This window comes from Petromyzon marinus, unplaced genomic scaffold (genome assembly GCF_048934315.1).
Source record: "Petromyzon marinus isolate PM22_M1 ecotype Great Lakes invasive population unplaced genomic scaffold, UKy_Petmar_22M1.pri1.0 PM_Scaffold_50, whole genome shotgun sequence".
Lineage (NCBI taxonomy): Eukaryota > Metazoa > Chordata > Hyperoartia > Petromyzontiformes > Petromyzontidae > Petromyzon > Petromyzon marinus.
The window spans coordinates 137,828-159,193 of NW_027423502.1; the positions used below are offsets into that span (position 1 = coordinate 137,828).

Genomic DNA, 21,366 nt, shown 5'->3' on the forward strand with positions numbered 1-21,366 from the left:
ATGTATCTGCGTCCGTGTGTGTGTCCGTACGTATGTCAGTGTGTGTCCTTGTGTGGATCACCCACGGTATATTCCGTTGTCATACTCCTATCATAAAACCCACAAGTAAAAAATCAAATGTTATAAATTGTCTCGAAGGCGCCTCTCTGTCTGAGTGCACAACCTGGAGGGAGGGGCGATATTTCCTCCGACTTTCACCGACGCACAAAGAAATGGTTAAAAAGTTTTAAGTTAACATTTCATTTCATCAGAGTTCCACAGTTATGATTCTGTATTAATCCAAGGTCTGGGTCAGCTTCCCGTTGTGGTGTTTGACTCGTGTTTCCCCGAGCGTATACACATTCCTACCCTGCGCTGCGGGGATACAAAGACGGCCAGGATCTTCCTTTCTCTCCGACCCTGGGTTTAACATCGCCCTTTGCTTACGTTGCAGTTTTGCTGTGCGCTAGCATTTATTTTCCTCTCTACTCTTACTTTAACCCGGCTTATTATTTGCGTATGGGTGGATTAAAGCATTCATGTTGACTTAGGAAAACCTGATTGTTAGGCTTCGGGTCAAGTCGTATAGAAATTATTAAAATATGTAAATACATTTCCTATTAAATTAATAGACGGGTGATGGTTACATTGACGTAGCTTGTGGCAGGGTTCAATTGAAGTGGGTGTAAAGATCAATAACTTTAGCCTACCCTGTCGTTAAATTCCGTCTTTAAGTTACTTTAATAGTAATACAGAACCAATTAGCTTTTTTGACTTAACTAGATCTAGACTAACACAACCTCCCAGTGACCCTGGCTTTGTGTTTACGTCAGCCCCTTGCAATCCGCTGCGCTCTGCTCTCTATCTGCTCCCTCTGACCCTGGGAGGGCTCTGAACGTAAAAATCGTGTTAGTGGGTCAAGGTAAATATGACCTCCACATGCCATGCTGAGGCCTGGTTTGGTGTTTTTATTCATTATTAAAATTAAAAGAAACAATAGAAATATGTATCTATATGTATTGAAAAAATACTTGTTAATATTAAGATGGAAAGGGGGGCATATACAACACCCTTCAGCAACGCCCCTCCTAGTGACGTGCAGTGCGAGGCCACTCCCCCAGAAGCCGCCTCCCACCCCTCCTCTTTGGGCGAACCCCACCTCCAGCCCCAGCTTCTACTTCCACTTCCGGTCGGGGCAAATGACGGCGATGGCGGGAAAAATCTGAACCCTGTCTGGGCCTCCTCGAGGTCGACTCAGCCTGAAGATGCCGACACGTGGCTCTGTGTGAGGTGAGTCTGTGGGTGTCTGTGTGTGTCTGTGCGTGATGAGTCTGTGGGTTTCTGTGGTGAGTGTGTGGGTCTGTGTGTTGAATCTGTGGGTCTCTGTGTGGTGAGTGTGTGGGTCTCTGTATGGTGAGTCTGAGTCTCTGTGGGTGTCCACACGATGATGAGGATGATGTTATCAGCCACTTGGTTGAGCTTCTTTCGTTTGTAATAGCCAGGGCTACGTAGCTCCTTACCTGGTAAAATGTATATCGTTCAGTTTAGTATTTGGGTCTCTGTATCTTTGTGGGTCTCTGTGTGTGTCTCTCTGGGTGTCTGTGAGTCTCTGTGGGTCTCTATGGATCTCTATGGATCTCTATGCATATCTATGGATCTATGTATCTCTATGGATCTCTATGTATTTCTATGGGTATTTGTCTTTACGTTTCTCTGTGTATTTATATGGGTCTCTATGCATCTTTGTGGTTCTCTGTGTGTCTCCCACATCCCCCCACCAGGAACCCACCATCCACACCACGAACTCACAACACGGATCCACACACTCACCACGCACCCACATCCTCACCACAGACCCACACACTCTCCACAATCCCACAACAAGGACCCACACACTTACCACGAACCCACAACACGGACCCACACACTCACCAGGAACCCACAAAACTCACCTCGTCAATAGTTTCGCTCGGATAGCTTCAGCAGAAGTTGTTCGAAAGGCGACGATGATGAAGCTGAAGGAGCTGAAGTTTAAGAAGCTGCCGTCTCCTTCATGCCCGTCTCTGCGGAAGCACGTGGTGATTTCGATGTCACTGGTGCTGTCACAGTGCGAGGGACGTTACCACGCCCCCTTCAGCCACGCCCCTCCGAGTGACGTGAGAGTGCGAGGCCACGCCTCCGGAAGCCGCCTCCCGCCCCGCCTCTTTGGGCACCACCCACCTCCACCCCCAGCTTCTACTTCCGCTTCCGGTCGGGGCGAATGGCGGCGATGCCGGGAAAAATCTCAACCCTGTCTGGGCCTCCTCGAGTTTGGCTCAGCCTGAAGATGTCGACACGGGGCTTTGTGTGAGGTAAGTCTGTGGGTGTCTGTGTGAGTCTGTGGGTCTCTGTGTGAGGTGAGTCTGTGTGTCTCTGTGTGTGTCTGTGTGTGGTGAGTCTGTGGGTCTCTATGTGTGTCTGTGTGAGGTGAGTCTGTGGGTCTCTGTGTGTGTCTGTGTGAGGTGAGTCTGTGGGTCTCTGTGTGAGGTGAGTCTGTGTGTGTCTGTGTGAGGTGAGTCTGTGGGTCTCTGTGTGTGTCTATGTGAGGTGAGTCTGTGGGTCTCTGTGTGTGGTGAGTCTGTGTGTGTCTGTGTGAGGTGAGTCTGTGGGTGTCTGTGTTAGGTGAGTCTGTGGGTGTCTGTGTGAGGTGAGTTTGTGGGTCTCTGTGTGTGGTTAGTCTATGGGTCTCTGTGTGTGTCTGTGTGAGGTGAGTCTGTGGGTGTCTGTGTGAGGTGAGTCTGTGGGTCTCTGTGTGTGGTGAGTCTGTGTGTGTCTGTGTGAGGTGAGTTTGTGGGTGTCTGTGTGAGGTGAGTTTATGGATCTATGTGTGTGGTGAGTCTGTGGGTCTGTGTGTGGCGAGTCTGTGGGTCTCTGTGTGTGTCTGTTGGTGGTGAGTCTGTAGGTCTCTGTGGGTGTCTGTGCATGGTGAGTCTGTGTGTGTTTTGTGAGGTGAGTCTGTGGGTCTGTGTGTGGTGGGTTTGTGGGTCTCTGTTTGAGGTGAGTTTGTGGGTGTCTGTGTGAGGTGAGTCTGTGGGTCTCCGTTTGTGTCTGTGTGAGGTGAGTTTGTGGGTGTCTATGTGTGGTGAGTCTGTGGGTCTCTGTGTGATGTGAGTCTGTGGGTCTCTGTGTGAGTCTGTGTGTGGTGAGTCTGGGTGTCTGTGTGTATCTGTATGAGGTGAGTTTGTGGGTCTCTGTGTATGGTTAGTCTGTGGGTCTCTGTGTGTGTCTGTGTGAGGTGAGTCTGTGGGTGTCTGTGTGAGATGAGTCTGTGGGTCTCTGTGTTTGGTGAGTCTGTGTGTGTCTGTGTGAGGTGAGTTTGTGGGTGTCTGTGTAAGGTGAGTTTATGGATCTCTGTGTGTGGTGAGTCTGTGGGTCTGTGTGTGGCGAGTCTGTGGGTCTCTGTGTGTGTATGTTGGTGGTGAGTCTGTGGGTCTCTGTGGGTGTCTGTGCATGGTGAGTTTGTGTGTGTCTTTGTGAGGTGAGTCTGTGGGTCTGTGTGTGGTGAGTTTGTGGGTCTCTGTGTGTGGTGAGTCTGTGGTTCTCTGTGTGTGTCTGTGTGTGGTGAGTCTGTGGGTCTCTGTTTGAGGTGAGTTTGTGGGTGTCTGTGTGAGGTGAGTCTGTGGGTCTCTGTATGTGTCTGTGTGAGGTGAGTTTGTGGGTGTCTATGTGTGGTGAGTCTGTGGGTCTCTGTGTGAGGTGAGTCTGTGGGTCTCTGTGTGAGTCTGTGTGTGGTGAGTCTGTGGGTGTCTGTGTATCTGTGTGAGGTGAGTCTGTGGGTCTCTGTGTGTGGTGATTCTGTGTGTGGTGAGTCTGTGGGTCTCTGTGTGTGTCTCTCTTGGTGTCTGTGGGTCTCTGTGGGTCTCTCTGGGTCTCTATGGGTCTCTATTTATATCTATGGATCTGTGTGTCTCTATGGGTCTGTATGTATTTCTATGGGTCTTTGTCTTTACGATTCTCTGTGTATTTATATGGGTCTCTATGCATCTTTGTGGTTCTCTGTGTGTCTCCCACATCCCCCCACCAGGAACCCACCATCCGCACCACGAACCCACAACACGGACCCACACACTCACCAGGAACCCACAAAACTCACCTCCTCAATAGTTTCGCTCGGATAGCTTAAAGCAGAAGTTGTTCGAAAGGCGACGATGATGAAGCTAAAGCAGCTGAAGTTTAAGAAGCTGCTGTCTCCTTCACGCCCGTCTCGTACGCTGAGGAAGCACGTGGTGATTGCGACATCACCGGTGCTGTCACAGTGCGAGGGACGTTACCACGTACCCTGCAGCCACGCCACTCCGAGTGAAGTGCCAGTGCGAGACCACGCCCCCAGAAGCCGCCTCACGCCCCACCTCTTTGGGCGCCCCCCACCTCCACCCCCAGCTTCTACTTCCGCTTCCGGTCGGGGCGAATGGCGGTGATGGCATGAAAAATCTGAACCCTGTCTGGGCCTCCTCGAGGTCGGCTCAGCCTGAAGATGCCGACACGGGGCTTTGTGTGAGGTGAGTCTGTGGGTGTCTGTGTGAGTCTGTGGGTCTCTGTGGTGAGTGTATGGGTCTCTGTGGTGAGTGTGTGGGTCTGTGTGTTGAGTCTGTGGGTCTCTGTGTGGTGAGTGTGTGGGTCTCTGTATGGTGAGTCAAGTCTCTGTCGGTGTCTATACATTTCCACACGATGATGATGATGATGTTATCAGCCACTTGGTTGAGCTTCTATCGTTTGTAATAGCAAGCGGTACGTAGCTCCTTACCTGGTAAAATGTATATCGTTCAGTTTAGTATTTGGGTTTCTGTATCTTTGTGGGTCTCTGTGTGTGTCTTTCTGGGTGTCTGTGGGTCTCTGTGGGTCTCTGTGGGTCTCTATGGGTCTCTATGCATATCTATGGATCTGTGTGTCTCTATGGGTCTCTATGTATTTCTATGGGTCTTTGTCTTTACGATTCTCTCTGTATTTATATGGGTCTCTATGCATCTTTGTGGTTCTCTGTGTGTCTCCCACATCCCCCCACCAGGAACCCACCATCCTCACCACGAACTCACAACACGGACCCATACACTCATCACGCACCTACATCCTCACCATGGACCCACACACTCACCACGAACCCACAACACGGACCCACACACTCACCACGCACCCACATCCTCACCACGGACCGACACACTCTCCACAATCCCACAACAAGGACCCACACACTTACCACGAACCCACAACATGGACCCACACACTCACCAGGAACCCACAAAACTCACCTCGTCAATAGTTTCGCTCGGATAGCTTCAGCAGAAGTTGTTCGAAAGGCGACGATGATGAAGCTGAAGCAGCTGAAGTTTAAGAAGCTGCCGTCTTCTTCATGCCCGTCTCATACTCTGAGGAAGCACGTGGTGATTGCGACGTCACCGGTGCTGTCACAGTGCGAGGGACGTTATCACGCCCCCTTCAGCCACGCCCCTCCGAGTGACGTGAGAGTGCGAGGCCACGCCCCCGGAAGCCGCCTCCCGCCCCTCGTCTTTCGGCGACCCCCACCTCCACCCCCAGCTTCTACTTCCGCTTCCGGTCGGGGCGAATGGCGGCGATGGCGGGAAAAATCTGAACCCTGTCTGGGCCTCCTCGAGGTCGGCTCTGTGTGAGGTGAGTCTGTGGGTCTCTGTGTGTCTGTGTGAGGTGAGTCTGTGGGTCTCTGTGTGAGGTCAGTCTGTGTGTGTCTGTGTGAGCTGAGTCTGTGGGTCTCTGTGTGTAGTGAGTCTGTGGGTCTCTGTGTGTAGTGAGTCTGTGTATGTCAGTGTGAGGTGAGTCTGTGGGTGTCTGTGTGAGGTGAGTCTGTGGGTGTCTGTGTGAGGTGAGTGTCTGGGTCTCTGTGTGTGGTGACTCTGTGGGTCTGTGTGTGGTGAGTCTGTGGGTCTCTGTGTGTGTCTGTGTGTGGTGAGTTTGTGGGTGTCTGTGTGTGGTGCGTCTGTGGGTCTCTGTGTGAGGTGAGTCTGTGGGTGTCTGTGTGAGGTGAGTCTGTGGGTCTCTGTGTGTGGTGAGTCTGTGTGTGTCTGTGTGAGGTGAGTTTGTCGGTGTCTGTGTGAGGTGAGTCTGTGGGTGTCTGTGTGAGGTGAGTCTGTGGGTGTCTGTATAAGGTGAGTTTGTGGATCTCTGTGTGTGGTGAGTCTGAGGGTTTGTGTGTGGAGAGTCTGTGGGTCTCTGTATGTGTCTGTAGGTGGTGAGTCTGGTTCTCTGTGTGTGTCTGTGCGTGGTAAGTCTGTGGGTCTCTGTGTGAGGTGACTTTGTGGGTGTCTGTGAGATGAGTCTGTGGGTTTCTGTTTGTGTCTGTGTGAGGTGAGTTTGTGGGTGTCTGTGTGTGGTGAGTCTGTGGGTCTCTGTGTGAGGTGAGTCTGTGGGACTCTGTGCGTGGTGAGTCTGTGTGTGTCTGTGTGAGGTGAGTCTGTGGGTCTCTGTGTGATGAGACTGTGCGTCTCTGTGGTGAATCTGTGGGTCTCTGTGTGGTGAGTGTGTGGGTCTCTCTATGGTGAGTCTGAGTCTCTGTGGGTGTCTATACATTTCCACACGATGATGATGATGATGTTATCAGCCACTTGGTTGAGCTGCTATCGTTTGTAATAGCCAGCTCTACATAGCTCCTTACCTGATAAAATGTATATCGTTGGGTCTCTCTGTATCTTTGTGGGTCTCTGTGTGTGTCTCTCTGGGTGTATGTGGGTCTCTGTGGGTCTCTGTGGGTCTCTATGGGTCTCTATGTATATCTATGGATCTGTGTGTCTCTATGGGTCTCTATGTATTTCTATGGGTCTTTGTCTTTACGATTCTCTGTGTATTTATATGGGTCTCTGCATCTTTGTGGCTCTCTGTATGTCTCCCACATCCCCCCACCAGGAACCCACCATCAGCACCACGAACTCACAACACGGACCCACACACTCACCACGCACCCACATCCTCACCACGGACCCACAGACTCACACACGAACCCACATCCTCACCTGGACCCACACACTCTCCACAAGCCCACAACAAGGACCCACACACTTACCACGAACCCACAACACGGACCCACACACTCACCAGGAACCCACAAAACTCACCTCGTCAATAATTTCGCTCGGAGAGCTTCAGCAGAAGTTGTTCGAAAGGCGACGATGAAGCTGAAGCAGCTGAAGTTTAAGAAGCTGCCGTCTCCTTCAAGCCCGTCTCATACTCTGAGGAAGCACGTGGTGATTGCGACGTCACCGGTGCTGTAATAGTGCTAGGGACGTTACCACGCCCCTCCGAGTGACTTGCCAGTGCGGGACCACGCCCCCGGAAGCCGCCTCCCACCCCGCCTCTTTGTGCGCCCCCCACCTCCACCCCCAGCTTATACTTCCGCTTCTGGTCAGGGCGAATGGCGGTGATGGCGGGAAAAATCTGAACCCTCTCTGGGCCTCCTCGAGGTCGGCTCAGCCTGAAGATGCCGACACGGGGCTCTGTGTGAGGTGAGTCTGTGGGTCTCTGTGGGTGTCTGTGTGAGGTGAGTCTGTGGGTCTGTGTGTGGTTTGTGGGTCTCTGTGTGAGGTGAGTCTGTGGGTCTCTGTTTGTGTCTGTGTGAGGTGAGTTTGTGGCTGTCTGTGTGTGGTGAGTCTGTGGGTCTCTGCGTGTGGTGAGTCTGTGTGTGTCTGTGTGAGGTGAGTCTGTGGGTGTCTGTGTAAGGTGAGTTTGTCGGTCTCTGTGTGTGGTGAGTCTTTGGTTCTCTGTGTGTGTCTGTGTGTGGTGAGTCTGGGGGTCTCTGTGAGGTGAGTTTGTGGGTGTCTTTGTGAGGTTTGTCTGTGGGTCTCTGTTTATGTCTGTGTGAGGTGAGTTTGTGGGTGTCTGTGTGTGGTGAGTCTGTGTGTCTGTGTGAGGTGGGTCTGTGGGTCTCTGTGTGATGAGTCTGTGCGTCTCTGTGGTGAGTGTGTGGGTCTGTGTGTTGAGTCTAGGGGACTCTGTGTGGTGAGTGTGTGGGTCTCTGTATGGTGATTCTGAGTCTCTGTGGATGTCTATACATTTCCACACGATGATGATGATGATGTATGTTATCAGCCACTTGGTTGAGCTGCTATCGTTTGTCATAGCCAGCGCTACATAGATCCTTACCTGGTAAAATGTATATCGTTGGGTCTCTATGTATCTTTGTGGGTCTCTGTGTGTCTCTCTGGGTGTCTGTGGGTCTCTGTGGGTCTCTGTGGGTCTCTGGGTCTCTATGTATTTCTATGGGTCTTTGTCTTTACGATTCTCTGTGTATTTATATGGGTCTATATGCATCTTTGTGGTTCTGTGTGTGTGTCTCTCTGGGTGTCTATGGGTCTCTGTGGGTCTCTATGTATGACTATGGGTCTCTGTGTATCTCTGGATCTCCGTGTGTATCTATGGGTCTCTGTGTATCCCTGGATCTCTGTGTGTCTCTATTGATCTCAATGTATCTGCATGGGTCTCTGTGTGTCTCCATGTGTCTCTGTGTATCTATGGATCTCTGTGTGTCTCCCACATCCCCCCACCAGGAACCCACCATCCGCACCACGAACTCACAACACGGACCCACACACTCACCACGCACCCACATCCTCACCACGGACCCACACACTCACCACGAACCCACAACACGGAATCACACACTCACCACGCACCCACATCCTCACCACGGACCCACACACTCTCCACAAGCCCACAACAAGGACCCACGCACTTAGCACGAACCCACAACACGGACCCACACACTCACCAGGAACCCACAAAACTCACCTCGTCAATAGTTTCACTCGGATAGCTTCAGCAGAAGTTGTTTGAAAGGCGACGATGAAGAAGCTTAAGCAGCTGAAGTTTAAGAAGCTGCCGTCTCCTTCAAGCCCGTCTCATACTCTGAGGTAGCACGTGGTGATTGCGACGTCACCTTTGCTGTCACAGTGCGAGGGACGTTACCACGCCCCCTTCAGCCACGCCCCTCCGAGTGACGTGCCAGTGCGAGACCACGCCCCCGGAAGCCGCCTCCCGCCCCGCCTCTTTGGGCGCCCCCCACCTCCACCCCCAGCTTCTACTTCCGTTTCCGGTCGGGGCGAATGGCGGTGATGGCGGGAAAAATCTCAACCCTGTCTGGGCCTCCTCGAGGTCGGCTCAGCCTGAAGATGCCGACACAGGGCTCTCTGTGAGGTGAGTCTGTGGGTCTCTGTGTGTGTCTGTGTGAGGTGAGTCTGTGGGTCTCTGTGTGTGTCTGTGTGAGGTGAGTCTGTGGGTCTCTGTGTGAGGTGAGTCTGTGTGTGTCTGTGTGAAGTGAGTCTGTGGGTCTCTGTGTGTGTCTATGTGAGGTGAGTCTGTGGGTCTCTGTGTGAGGTGAATCTGTGGGTGTCTGTGTAAGGTGAGTTTGTGGGTCTCTGTGTGTGGTGAGTCTGTGGGTCTGTGTGTAGTGAGTCTGTGGGTTTCTGTGTGTCTGTGTGTGGTGAGTCTGTGGGTCTCTGTGGGTGTCTGTGTGAGGTGAGTCTGTGGGTCTGTGTGTGGTGAGTTTGTAAGTCTCTGTGTGTGCTGAGTCTGTGGTTCTCTGTGTGTGTCTGTGTGTGGTGAGTTTGTGGGTGTCTGTGAGGTGAGTCTGTGTGTGTCTGTGTGAGGTGAGTTTGTGGGTGTCTGTGTGAGGTGAGTGTTGTGAGTCTGTGGGTCTGTGTGTGTGTCTGTTTGAGGTGAGTCTGTGTGTGTCTGTGTGAGGTGAGTCTGTGTGTTTCTGTGTGAGGTGAGTCTGTGGGTCTCTATTTGTGTCTGTGTGAAGTGAGTCTGTGGGTCTCTGTGTGTGGTGAGTCTGTCTGTGTCTGTGTGAGGTGAGTCTGTGTGTGTCTGTGTGAGGTGAGTCTGTGTGTGTCTGTGTGAGGTGAGTGTGGGGTTCTGTGTGTGTCTGTGTGTGGTGAGTCTGTGAGTCTCTGTGTGAGGTGAGTTTGTGGGTGTCTGTGTCAGGTGAGTGTGGTGAGTCTGTGGGTCTCTGTGTGTTGAAGTCTGTGTGTCTCTGTGTGAGGTGAGTTTGTGGGTCTGTGTGTGTGGTGAGTCTGTGGGTGTCTGTGTGAGGTGAGTCTGTGGTTCTCGGTGTCGTGAGTCTGTGGGTGTCTGTGTGAGGTGAATGTGGGTCTCTGTGTGAGGTGAGTTTGTGGGTCTTTGTGTTGTGAATCTGCAGGTCTTATTGTGGTGAGTGTGGGTCTCTCTGTGTCTGTGTTGTGAGTCTGTGGTTCTCCGTGTGGTGAGTGTGTGGGTCTCTGTGATGAGTCTAGTGGTCTCTGTGTGGTGAGTGTGGGTTTCAGTGTGGTGAGTGTGTGGGTCTCTGTATGGTGAGTCTGAGTCTCTGTGGGTGTCTATACATTTCCACACGATGATCATAATGTTTTCAGCCACTTGGTTGAGCTTCAGTCATTTGTAATAGCTAGGGCTACATAGCTCCTTACCTGGAAAAATGTATATCGTTTAGTTTAGTATTTGGGTCCTTATGCATCTTTGTGGTTCTCTGTGTGTCTCTCTGGGTGTCTGTGGGTCTCTGTGGGTCTCTATGTATGACTAAGGGTCTCTGTGTCTCTATGGTTCTCTGTGTCTCTATGGGTCTCTGTGTATTTCTGGATGTCTGTGTGTCTCTATTGGTCTCTATGTATTTCTATGGGTCTCTATGTAACATTCTGGGTCTTTATGGGTCTCTTGAGTTTCCCTGGATCTCTGTGTGTCTCTATCGGTCTCCATATATCTTGATGGGTCTCTATGTGTCCCTGTCAGTCTCTATGTATCATTATGGGTCTCTGTGTATCTCTGGATCTCTGTGTATCTCTGGATCTCTGTGTGTATCTATGGGTCTCTGTGTATCCCTGGAGCTCTGAGTGTCTCTATCGGTCTCAATGTATCTCTATGGGTCTCTGTGGGTCACTATGTTTACTATTGGTCTCTATGTGTCTGTATGGGTCACTATGTATCTCTATAGGTCCCTGTCAGACTCCATGAATCTCTTTGTATCTCTATGGGTCTCTGTGTGTCTCTGTGTATCTATGGATCTTTGTGTCTCTCTATCGATCTATATGTATCTCTATGGGTCTCTATGTCTCACTTTAGGTTTCTATGTATCTCTATGGGTCTTTATGTATCACTATGGGGCCTCTGTGTTTCTCTATCGGTCTATGTGTATGTCTATGGGTCTATCTCTAGATCTATGTGTCTCTATCGATCTCTATGTATCTGTATGGGTCTATATGTATCACTATGGGTCTCTATGTATCTCTATGGGTTTCTATGTATCACTATGTATCTCTGTGTATCTCTGGATCTCTCTGTGTCTCATTTGGTCTCTGTATCACTGGTTTTCTTTGGGTCTCTATGGGTATTTATGGGTCCCTGTGTATCTCTATGGATCTCTATGTATCTCTGTGGGTCTCTACATATCTCTATGGGTCTCTATGTATCTCTGTGGGTCTCTATGTATCTCTATGGGTCTCTACATATCTCTATGGGTCTTTATGTATCTCTGTGGGTCTCTATGTATCACTATGGGTCTCTGTGTGTCCCTGTAGGTTTCTATGTATCACTATGGGTCTCTGTGTATCTCTGCATCTCTCTGTCTCATTCGGTCTCTGTATCACTATGGTTCTCTTTGGGTATCTATGGGTATTAATGGGTCTCTGTGTATCTCTATGGGTCTCTATGTATCACTATGGGTCTCTGTGTGTCTCTATAGGTCACTTTGTAACTCTATGGGTTTATATATATATATCTATTGGTCGCTGTGTATCTCTGGATCTCTGTGTGTTTCTATCGGTCTCTATGTATATCTATGGGTCGCTATGTGTCCCTGTCGGTCTCTATGTTTCTCTATGGTTCTCTGTGTATCACTCTGGGTCTCTATGTATCTCTATGGGTCTCTGTGCATCTCTATGGGTCTGTATGTATCTATATGGGTCTCTATGTGTCCCTGTCAGTCTCTATGTTGGTCTATGGTTCTCTGTGTATCACTCTAGGTCTCTGTGTGTCTCTATGGGTCTCTGTGTTCCAATATGGGTCACTATGTATCACTATGGTTCTCTATGTATCACTATGGGTCTCTATGGTTCTCTCTGTATCACTCTAGGTCTCTGTGTGTCTCTATGGGTCTCTGTGTATCTCTATGGGTTTCTATGTATCACTATGGGTCTCTGTGTATTGCTATGGGTCTCTATGTATCTCTATGTGTCTCTATGTATGTCTCTGGTTCTCTGTGTATCACTCTGGGTCTCTGTGTGTCTCTATGGGTCACTATGTATCTCTATGGGTCTCTATGTGTCTCTATGGGTCTCTATGTTTCTCTGTGGTTTTCTGTATGTCACTCTGGGTCTCTGTGTATCACTATGAGTCTCTATGTATCTCTGTCCGTCTCTACATATCTCTATCGGTCTCTTTGTATTACTATGGGTCGGTGTGTGGCTCTATGGGTCACTATGTATCTCTATGGTTCTCTGTGTATTGCTATGGGTCTCTATGTATCTCAATGGGTCTCTATGTATCTCTATGGGTCTCTATGTATCACTCTGGGTCTCTATGTATCTCTATCGTTCTCTATCTCTATGGGTCTCTGTGTATCTCTATGGGTCTCTATGTATTACTATGGGTCTCTGTGTGTCTCTATGGGTCACTATGTATCTCTATGGTTCTCTGTGTATTGCTATGGGTCTCTATGTATCTCTGTGGGTCTCTATGTATCTCTATGGTTCTCTATGTATCTCTATGGTTCTCTATGTATTTCTCTGCATCTCTATTTATCTCTATTCTCTATGTATCTCGATGGTTCTCTATGTATCTCTATGGGTCACGGACCTACACACTCACCACAAACTCACAACACGGACCCACGCACTCACCACGAACCCACAACAGGGACCCACACACTCACCATGAACCCACATCCTCACCACGGACCCACACACTCACCACAAACCCACAACAAGGGCCCACAACACCGACCCACACACTCACCACCAACTCACAACACGGACCCACACACTCACCACGAACCCACAACACAGACCCATACACTCACCACGAACCCACAACACAACACGGACCCACACACTCACCACGAGCCCACAACACGGACCCACACACTCACCAGGAACACACAAAACTCACCTCGTCAATAGTTTCGCTCGGATGGCTTCAGGAGAAGTTGTTCTAAAGGCGACGATGATGAAGCTGAAGCAGCTGAAGTTTAAGAAGCTGCTGTCTCCTTGACGCCCGTCTCATACTCTGAGGAAGCACGTGGTGATTGCGACGTCACCGGTGCTGTCACAGTGCGAGGGACGTGACCACGCCCCCTGCAGCCACGCCCCTCCGAGTGATGTGCAGTGCGAGACCACGCCCCCGGAAGCCGCCTCCCAACCCTCCTCTTTGGGCGCCCCCCACCTCCACCCCCAGCTTCTATTTCCGCTTCCGGTCGGGGCGAATGGCGGCGATGGCGGGAAAAATCTGAACCCTGTCTGGGCCTCCTCGAGGTCGACTCAGCCTGAAGATGCCGACACGGGGCTCTGTGTGGGGTGAGTCTGTGGGTCTCTGTGTGTGTCTATGTGAGGTGAGTCTGTGGGTCTCTGTGTGTGTCTGTGTGTGTCTGTGTGAGGTGAGTCTGTCGACACTTCACGTGGCCTCAAAGTGCACATGGCCTGGCACAAGCGTCTTGGTGACGTCACCGCCACTTAGTGGCGAATGGCGGTTGTTGTTTTTGTGGGTGTCTGTGTGAGTTTGTGGGTCTCTGTGTGATGAGTCTTTGGGTCTCTGTGTGGTGAGTGTGTGGGTATCTGTGTGGTGAGTCTGTGGGTCTCTGTATGGTGAAGTCTGCGGGGTCTCTGTGTGATGAGTCTGTAGGTCTCGGTGTGGTCAGTCTGTGGGTCTGTGTGGGGTGAGTGTGGATATCTGTGTGAGGTGAGTCTGTGGTTCTCTCTGTGTTGTGAGTGTGTGGGTCGCTGTATGGTGAGTCTGAATCTCTGTGGGTGTCTATACATTTCCACACGATGATGATGATGATGATGTTATCAGCCACTTGGTTGATAACATCATCTGTGGGTATCTGTGTGGTGAGTGTGTGGGTTTCAGTGTGGTGAGTCTGTGGGTGTCTATACATTTCCACACGATGATGATGTTATCAGCCACTTTGTTGAGCTTCTATCATTTGTAATAGCCAGCGCTACATAGCTCCTTATCTGGTAAAATGTATATCGTTTAGTTTAGTATTTGGGTCTCCTTGTATCTTTGTGGGTCTCTGTGTGTGTCTCTCTGGGTGTCTGTGAGGCGCTGTGAGTCTCTATGGGTCTCTATGTATATGTATCGATCTGTGTGTCTCTATGGGTCTCTATGTATTTCTATGGGTCTTTGTCTTTACGATTCTCTGTGTATTTATATGGGTCTCTATGCATCTTTGTGGTTCTGTGTGTGTGTCTCTCTGGGTGTCTGTGAGTCTCTGTGGGTCTCTATGTATGACTATGGGTCTCTGTGTATCTCTGGATCTCCGTGTGTATCTATGGGTCTCTGGGTATCCCTGGATCTCTGTGTGACTCTATTGGTCTCAATGTATCTGCATGGGTCTCTGTGTGTCTCCATTTGTCTCTGTGTATCTATGGATCTCTGTGTGTCTCTATCGATCTCTACGTATTTGTATGGGTCTCTATGGGTCACTATGTTTACTATTGGTCTCTATGTGTCTGTATGGGTCACTATGTATCTCTATAGGTCCCTGTCGAACTCTATGTATCCCTTTCGGACTCCATGAATCTCTTTGTATCTCTATGGGTCTCTGCATATCTCTATGTGTCTCTGTGTATCTATGGATCATTGTGTGCCTCTATCGATCTATATGTATCTCTATGGGTCTCTATGTATCACTATGGGTCTCTATGTATTTCTATGGGTCTTTCTGTGTCGCTATGGGTCTTTGTGTGTCCCTATCGGTTTGTATGTATCACTATGGGTCCCTGTGTGTCTCTGGATCTTTGTGTGTCTTAATGGGTCTCTACGTATCTCTATGGGTCTCTGTGTTTCTCTATGGGTCTCTGCGGGTCTGTGTGTCTCTGTGTATTCCTTGATCTCTGTTTGTCTCTATGTACAGTGAGGAAAAAAGTATTTTATCCCCTGCTGATTTTGTACGTTTGCCCACTGACAAAGAAATGATCACTCTATAAATTTAATGGTAGGTTTATTTGAACAGTGAAAGACAGAATAACAACAACAAAATCCAGATAAACGCATGTCAAATATCTTATAAATTGATTTGCATTTTAATGAGGGAAATAAGTATTTGACCCATCTGCAAAACATGACAGTACTTGGTGGCAAAACCCTTGTTGTCAATCACAGAGGTCAGATGTTTCTTGTAGTTGGCCACCAGCTTTGCACACATCTCAGGAGAGATTTTGTCCCACTCCTCTTTGCAGATCTTCTCCAAGTCATTAAGGTTTCGAGGCTGATATTTGGCAATTCGAACCTTCAGGGAAATACGTTTTTGACCCCCTAGTTATTTCAATGCTAAATTCTCCTGTTTGATTTGTACTAGGTGCCTCTATGAATGTGTATGCTTTGACTTTAACATAGCCATTTCTGTGACCAGTCACAAGCTAATCACTCAGCTATTTCAATGCTAAATTCTATGCTAATTCCTTTATCAAGGGGTGCCTCTGTGAATGTGTATGCTTTGACTTTAACATAGCCATTTCTGTGACCAGTCACAAGCTAATCACTCAGCTATTTCAATGCTAAATTCTATGCTAATTTATTTGTCAAGGCGCTCTGTTTCTTCTCACACAGCTTAAAGGTCGCGATCTGAGCTTGGCTTTGTTCGCTCCAGCTCTGTCCTCCAGACAGTCTCGTCCCTTCAACTGATGAAGGCCGCTTGTGTTGTGGCCGAAACGTCAGGAGAATTTTCTTGTGTTATTTTATTTTATCAATGTATTATTTTATTCTCATTCTATATATATACTGTATTCTAAATTGTCTTACGGTTGTTATTGTTTGACTTGCATCCCACTGGGATTTTTGCACACGGCGTTGATATGCGTTGCTTTTTCTGGAAGACTGCGTTTTTTCCTGGATTTTTCTGTTGCGCGTAGTCACTTTAAGACGTTTATTGTTCATGTTTTTGTTTGTTGTGGTTGCACCCGAATCAAGAATCGAATGCCTCACAGGGCTATACCTAATAAATGAACTGAACAATCGGTCTCTGTGTGTCTCTATGGATAAGCATGGTTTCTTATGCGAACTGGGGAATTTGGTGGGCGCTTAACATGGGAGCCTATGGGAGCTCTATGGGAGTTTGCCGGCATTGCGATTGTAATGTGCAGTGCGGATTGGTAGGGAAGTTTACGTCATGTAGGGAATGTGGAGGGAGGGTAACGTAAGAGCCTATGGGAGCTCAATGTGTTGCTGCTGGCAGGAGGTCACGGGACAGACCCAGCAGGTGCCATGGGTTGACTGCTGTGCCAGGCTAGGTACAGGAAGTGGTCACGGGACAGACCCAGCAGGTGCCATGGGTTGACTGCCGTGCCAGGCTAGGTACAGGAAGAGGTCACGGGACAGACTCAGCAGGTGCCATGGGTTGACTGCTGTGCCAGGCTAGGTGCAGGAAGCGGTCACGGGACAGACCCAGCAGAGGCCATGGGTTAACTGCCCTGCCAGGCTAGGTACAGGAAGAGGTCACGGGACAGACTCAGCAGGTGCCATGGGTTGACTGCTGTGCCAGGCTAGGTGCAGGAAGCGGTCACGGGACAGACCCAGCAGGGGCCATGGGTTAACTGCCCTGCCAGGCTAGGTACAGGAAGAGGTCACGGGACAGACTCAGCAGGTGCCATGGGTTGACTGCTGTGCCAGGCTAGTTGGAGGAGGAGGTCACGGGACACACCCAGCAGGTGCCATGGGTTGACTGCTGTGCCAGGCTAAGTGCATCTGACGACAAACATCTGGGCAGTTCACCACCATTGGTTCAAGCAGAGCCTGTCTCTTGCTTCTGCTGATGAGACACGGAGCTGGGCAGACTCCAAATACATAGCATCAGCAGGCATCGTCAGAGTCGGGATGGAACCCACGACCTCCTGTATACCAGGCGAGGTAGTTAACATCTCATCAGGGTCGGCATTGAGCCCACGACCTCCTGTATACCAGGCGAGGTAGTTAACATCTCATCAGGGTCGGAATTGAGCCCACAACCTCCTATGTACCAGGCGAGGTAGTCAATATCTGGATCCAAATCACCTGAGACCCCAGGCAGCAGCAACTCGCCACAACAAACACAACTGCAACGTTCTGTTGAGTCCGCTTATTTATTAACAACAATCGATAAACAATGGTCTAGATATATATGTACACATTACATTATAACTTATTTTGTATCTCTATCCTCTTCACACGCGCACGTGGCTAGGCTGGCTGTAGTCCATTGTGTGGTGAGTGTGGGTGGTGAGTGTGTGTGGTGAGTGTGTGGGTGGTGAGTATGGGTTGTGTGGGTGGTGAGTGTGGGTGGTGTGGGTCGTGAGTGTGGTGAGTGTGGGTGGTGAGTGTCGGTGGTGAGTGAGTGGTGAGTGTGGTGAGTGTGGGGGGTGAGTGTGGGTCGTGAGTGTGGGTGGTGAGTGCGGTGTGTGGTGGTGGTGCTGCTGCTGCTGCTGCTCGTGGTGGTGGTTGCACCGATTCCACCACCACCACTCCGCTACTCTGCCGTGGGCCGTCCACCACAGAGGAGCAGGCGGCCGAAGAGCGAGCGGGGTGAGCGGAGCGCCCTGCCCACACGCGCCAGGACCCCTCGCTCCCTCTCCTGCTCCTCTTCCTTCTCCTCTTCCTCCTCCTTCTCGTCCTCCTCTTCATCCTCTTTCTCTTCATCCTCCTTCTCCTCTTTATCCTCCTCGTTGTCGTCATCCTCCTCCTGCGTCTCCACCACCTCCGTCCTCTCTCCAAAGGTCTGGGTGAGCAGTGACGATGATGATGGGAGCTTCTCCTCCGGCTCCGCTCTGTGGAGAGAGGCAGCAACACCACAGCAGCGCATCATCGTCATCATCATCGTCGTCATCATCATCATCGTCATCATCATCATCGTCATCATCAACATCATCATCGTCATCATTGTCATCGTCGTCGTCATCATCATCGTCATTATCATACCCACAGAGACCCATAGACCTACAGAGACCCATACTCATAGCGACCCATACAGACCCATACTCATAGAGACCCATACATACAGAGACCCATACTCATAGAGACCCATACAGACCAATGCTCATACAGACCCATAGACTTACAGAGACCCATCCTCATAGAGACCCATACATACCCACAGAGACCCATACTCATAGAGACCCATACAGACCAATGCTCATACAGACCCATAGACCTACAGAGACCCATCCTCATAGAGACCCATACATACCCACAGAGACCCATACTCATAGAGACCCATACAGACCAATGCTCATACAGACCCATAGACCTACAGAGACCCAAACTCATGTAATGTGAGCGCCATCTCCTGTATTCTGTGGGGTGTGGCGTGATATGCAGTTACGGGTTATCTCGGGGAAGGATTACATCGAGGCCAAAGGTAATGGGGCGGAGCCACCCGGGAAGCCTCTGGAACGCTTCCGAAGGTTCCATGAGGGGCGTGGCCAGAGGCGGAGTTTAGTCGCCGGGGAGCAAATGTAAGCGGGGGCCGGAGCAAGGTGTGGGGTCGGTGTGTGAAGAATCAACAGGAGCTTCCCGTCGCCGCCGCTGCTCCGCCATCTCCATCGGCCATATGGCGGCTCGACCTTCAGCCACTCTGCCGCTCCCTAGCCAGCGCCGTCAGCCAGCGGCGTGCTAGAGAGTGGGGCGAGCGCCAAGTGGCGCAGGGCAGCGAAGCCGCTTGGGGGGCCATGCATCCGTGGTGCGAGTGACAAGAGACGAGTAGACAGCCAACTGTACCGAAGATTTATTAATAAACGTTTCAAGTTCTTATCGTGTTGGAGCCACTCATTACACTCACAGAGACCCATACTCATAGAGACCCATACAGATCTACAGAGACCCATACTAATAGAGACCTATACAGACCCATACTCATAGACCCATATTCAGAGATGCACAGAGACCCATACTAATAGAGCCCATACAGACCCCAGAGACCCATACTCATAGAGACCCATACAGACCCCTGAGGCCCATAATCACAGAGACGCATAGACCCACAGAGACCCATAGACCCACGTAGACCAGAAGCGACTTGGCCATCTCGAATGATAGCCGAATCAAGTGGGCAGATAACATCATCATCATCATCTTCATCGCGTGGACATTCATAGCGGCAGTCAAATACTCGAAGTGCATGACGCCGATTCTCAACGTGGAGGGGAAAATCCTGAGGACCCTGAGAAGAATCCACGCGGTGACCACGTGGACAGAAACGCAGACTGCAAATATACAGCAGCAGCTGGCATCGTCAGGGTCGGGATCGAGCCCACGACCTCCTGTATACCAGGCGAGGTAGTTAACATCTCATCAGGGTCGGCATTGAGCCCACGACCTCCTGCGTACCAGGCGAGGTAGTTAACGTCTCATCAGGGTCGGGATCGAACCCACAACGTCCTGCGTACCAGGCGAGGTAGTTAACGTCTCATCAGGATCGGGATCGAACCCACGACTTCCTGCGTACCAGGCGAGGTACACAGAGAGAGGCTCACCGTGGCTCAGCAGCTGCAGATCCCTGCACAGGAGTGGTGCCACCGCTGCTGCTGATGGTGATGGTGGCCCAGTTGGTGGTGTCGGCCCAGCTGGTGGTGGTGGCTCGGATGGTGGTGGTTGTGGGGGTGGCCTCGCTGGCGGTGGGGGTGGCCTCGCTGGTGGTGGTGGCCCGAGTGACGGTGGTGGCCCGAATGGTGGTGGTGGTGGGGTTGGCCTCGCTGGAAGTGGGGGTGGCCTTGCTGCTGGTGGTGGCCTCGCTAGCGGTGGAGGTCCCCCTGATGGTGGTGGTGCGGATGGTGGCATTGGTGGGGGTGGCCCTTCTGGTAGTGTCCCTGGTGGTGGTGGCGGTGGTTGTGGTGTCCGTGGTGTCGGTGGCGGTGTCGGTGGCGTTGTCGGTGGCGGTGTCGGTGGCGGTGTCGGTGGCGGTGGCGGTGGCGGTGGCGGTGGCGGTGGCGGTGGCGGTGGCGGCGGTGGTGGTGGTGTTTTGGAGCCAGCTGTGAGCCAGCGCCTGCTCAGGCGTCATCCGGAGATTCGGATCCCATCTATTGGGAGACGCACGGGGAGGGAGGGGAGGGATGGGGGGAGACACACACGTGGTGAGAGGAGCATGGTGAGATGATTTGACAGGGTGGGAGGTGGGGGGAGAGTGGGGAGATAGCGCGTGGGGGGAGAGATGGAGAGGGTGGGAGGGAGTGGTGGTGGGTGGTGAGTGGGTGGCAGAGCTGTCAACCCGTATGGTTTATTAGATATTCTTGTGCAGGGAAATTGTGTTTTCAGGTCCGTACGGAGTGCAGCCATTTCAATTCTGGGTAACAACAATAATTCGTGTCTATTTGTTTGTTTGTCCTTTGTGATGGGATTTTGCAGGATGAACGTTGAGATTGATAAGGGTCACGGGGTGACCAATAATGTTGTGTCTGTAGTAAGGTAGGGCAGTGATAAGGTGTTGACAGGTATGGGGTGGTGAGTGGGGGTGGTGAGTGGGGGTGAGTGAGTGGGGGTGAGTGGTGTGGGGATGAGTGGGGGTGAGCGAGGGGTGAGTGTGGTTCGTACTGCAGGCAACGGCTGACGAAGTCCACCAGCTGAGGGTGGTGGCCCTGCAGCGCGCGGTGCAGAGGGAGGCTTCCCAGTGGCACCTGCTTGGACAGGTTGTAGGGGAGGCCCTCGTGGTCTGCAGAGACAGAGAGACGCACGCAGAGTCACCAACCACCACGTCGCCCTCATACCCGCTCATCCACTTACCTACCCACATACCTATAGACCTACATACCCACCAACTCACTCACCTGCGCACTTACCCACCTACCCTCACACCGACCAACTCAACCACCCACCTATGCACTTACCCACCTACCTATCCAGTCGCCCACCTACCTACCTACATATCCACTCACCCACCTGCATACCCAGTCTCCCACTCACTAACCCACCCACCCACTCACTGACCCACTCACCTCCCCACCCACCTCCCCACCCACCCGCTCACTCACCCACCCACCTATGCTTCCTAACGACTGTTACAAAGATCCCCAATCCCCACCCCACCCCCCACCTCCGGGATAATCAGAGCCCCCCCCCCCCCCCACAATAGAACCCTATAAGAGCCTCACTGCCACACCCCCATCTAACAAAGCGGAATGGGTCACGTCGCTGGCAACAGCCTGCCCGAGCCTTCGACTC

General features: G+C 51.2%; 1 long non-coding RNA gene across 1 annotated transcript; it reads left to right on the forward strand.

The window, feature by feature from the left end:
* The first annotated feature begins 8,265 nt into the window (after positions 1-8,265).
* LOC142923431 (uncharacterized) lies at positions 8,266-16,199 on the forward strand. Its single transcript, XR_012940761.1, has 2 exons — positions 8,266-9,171; positions 13,417-16,199. It is a non-coding gene; the product is annotated as an uncharacterized LOC142923431 (long non-coding RNA).
* The last annotated feature ends 5,167 nt before the right edge of the window (positions 16,200-21,366 follow it).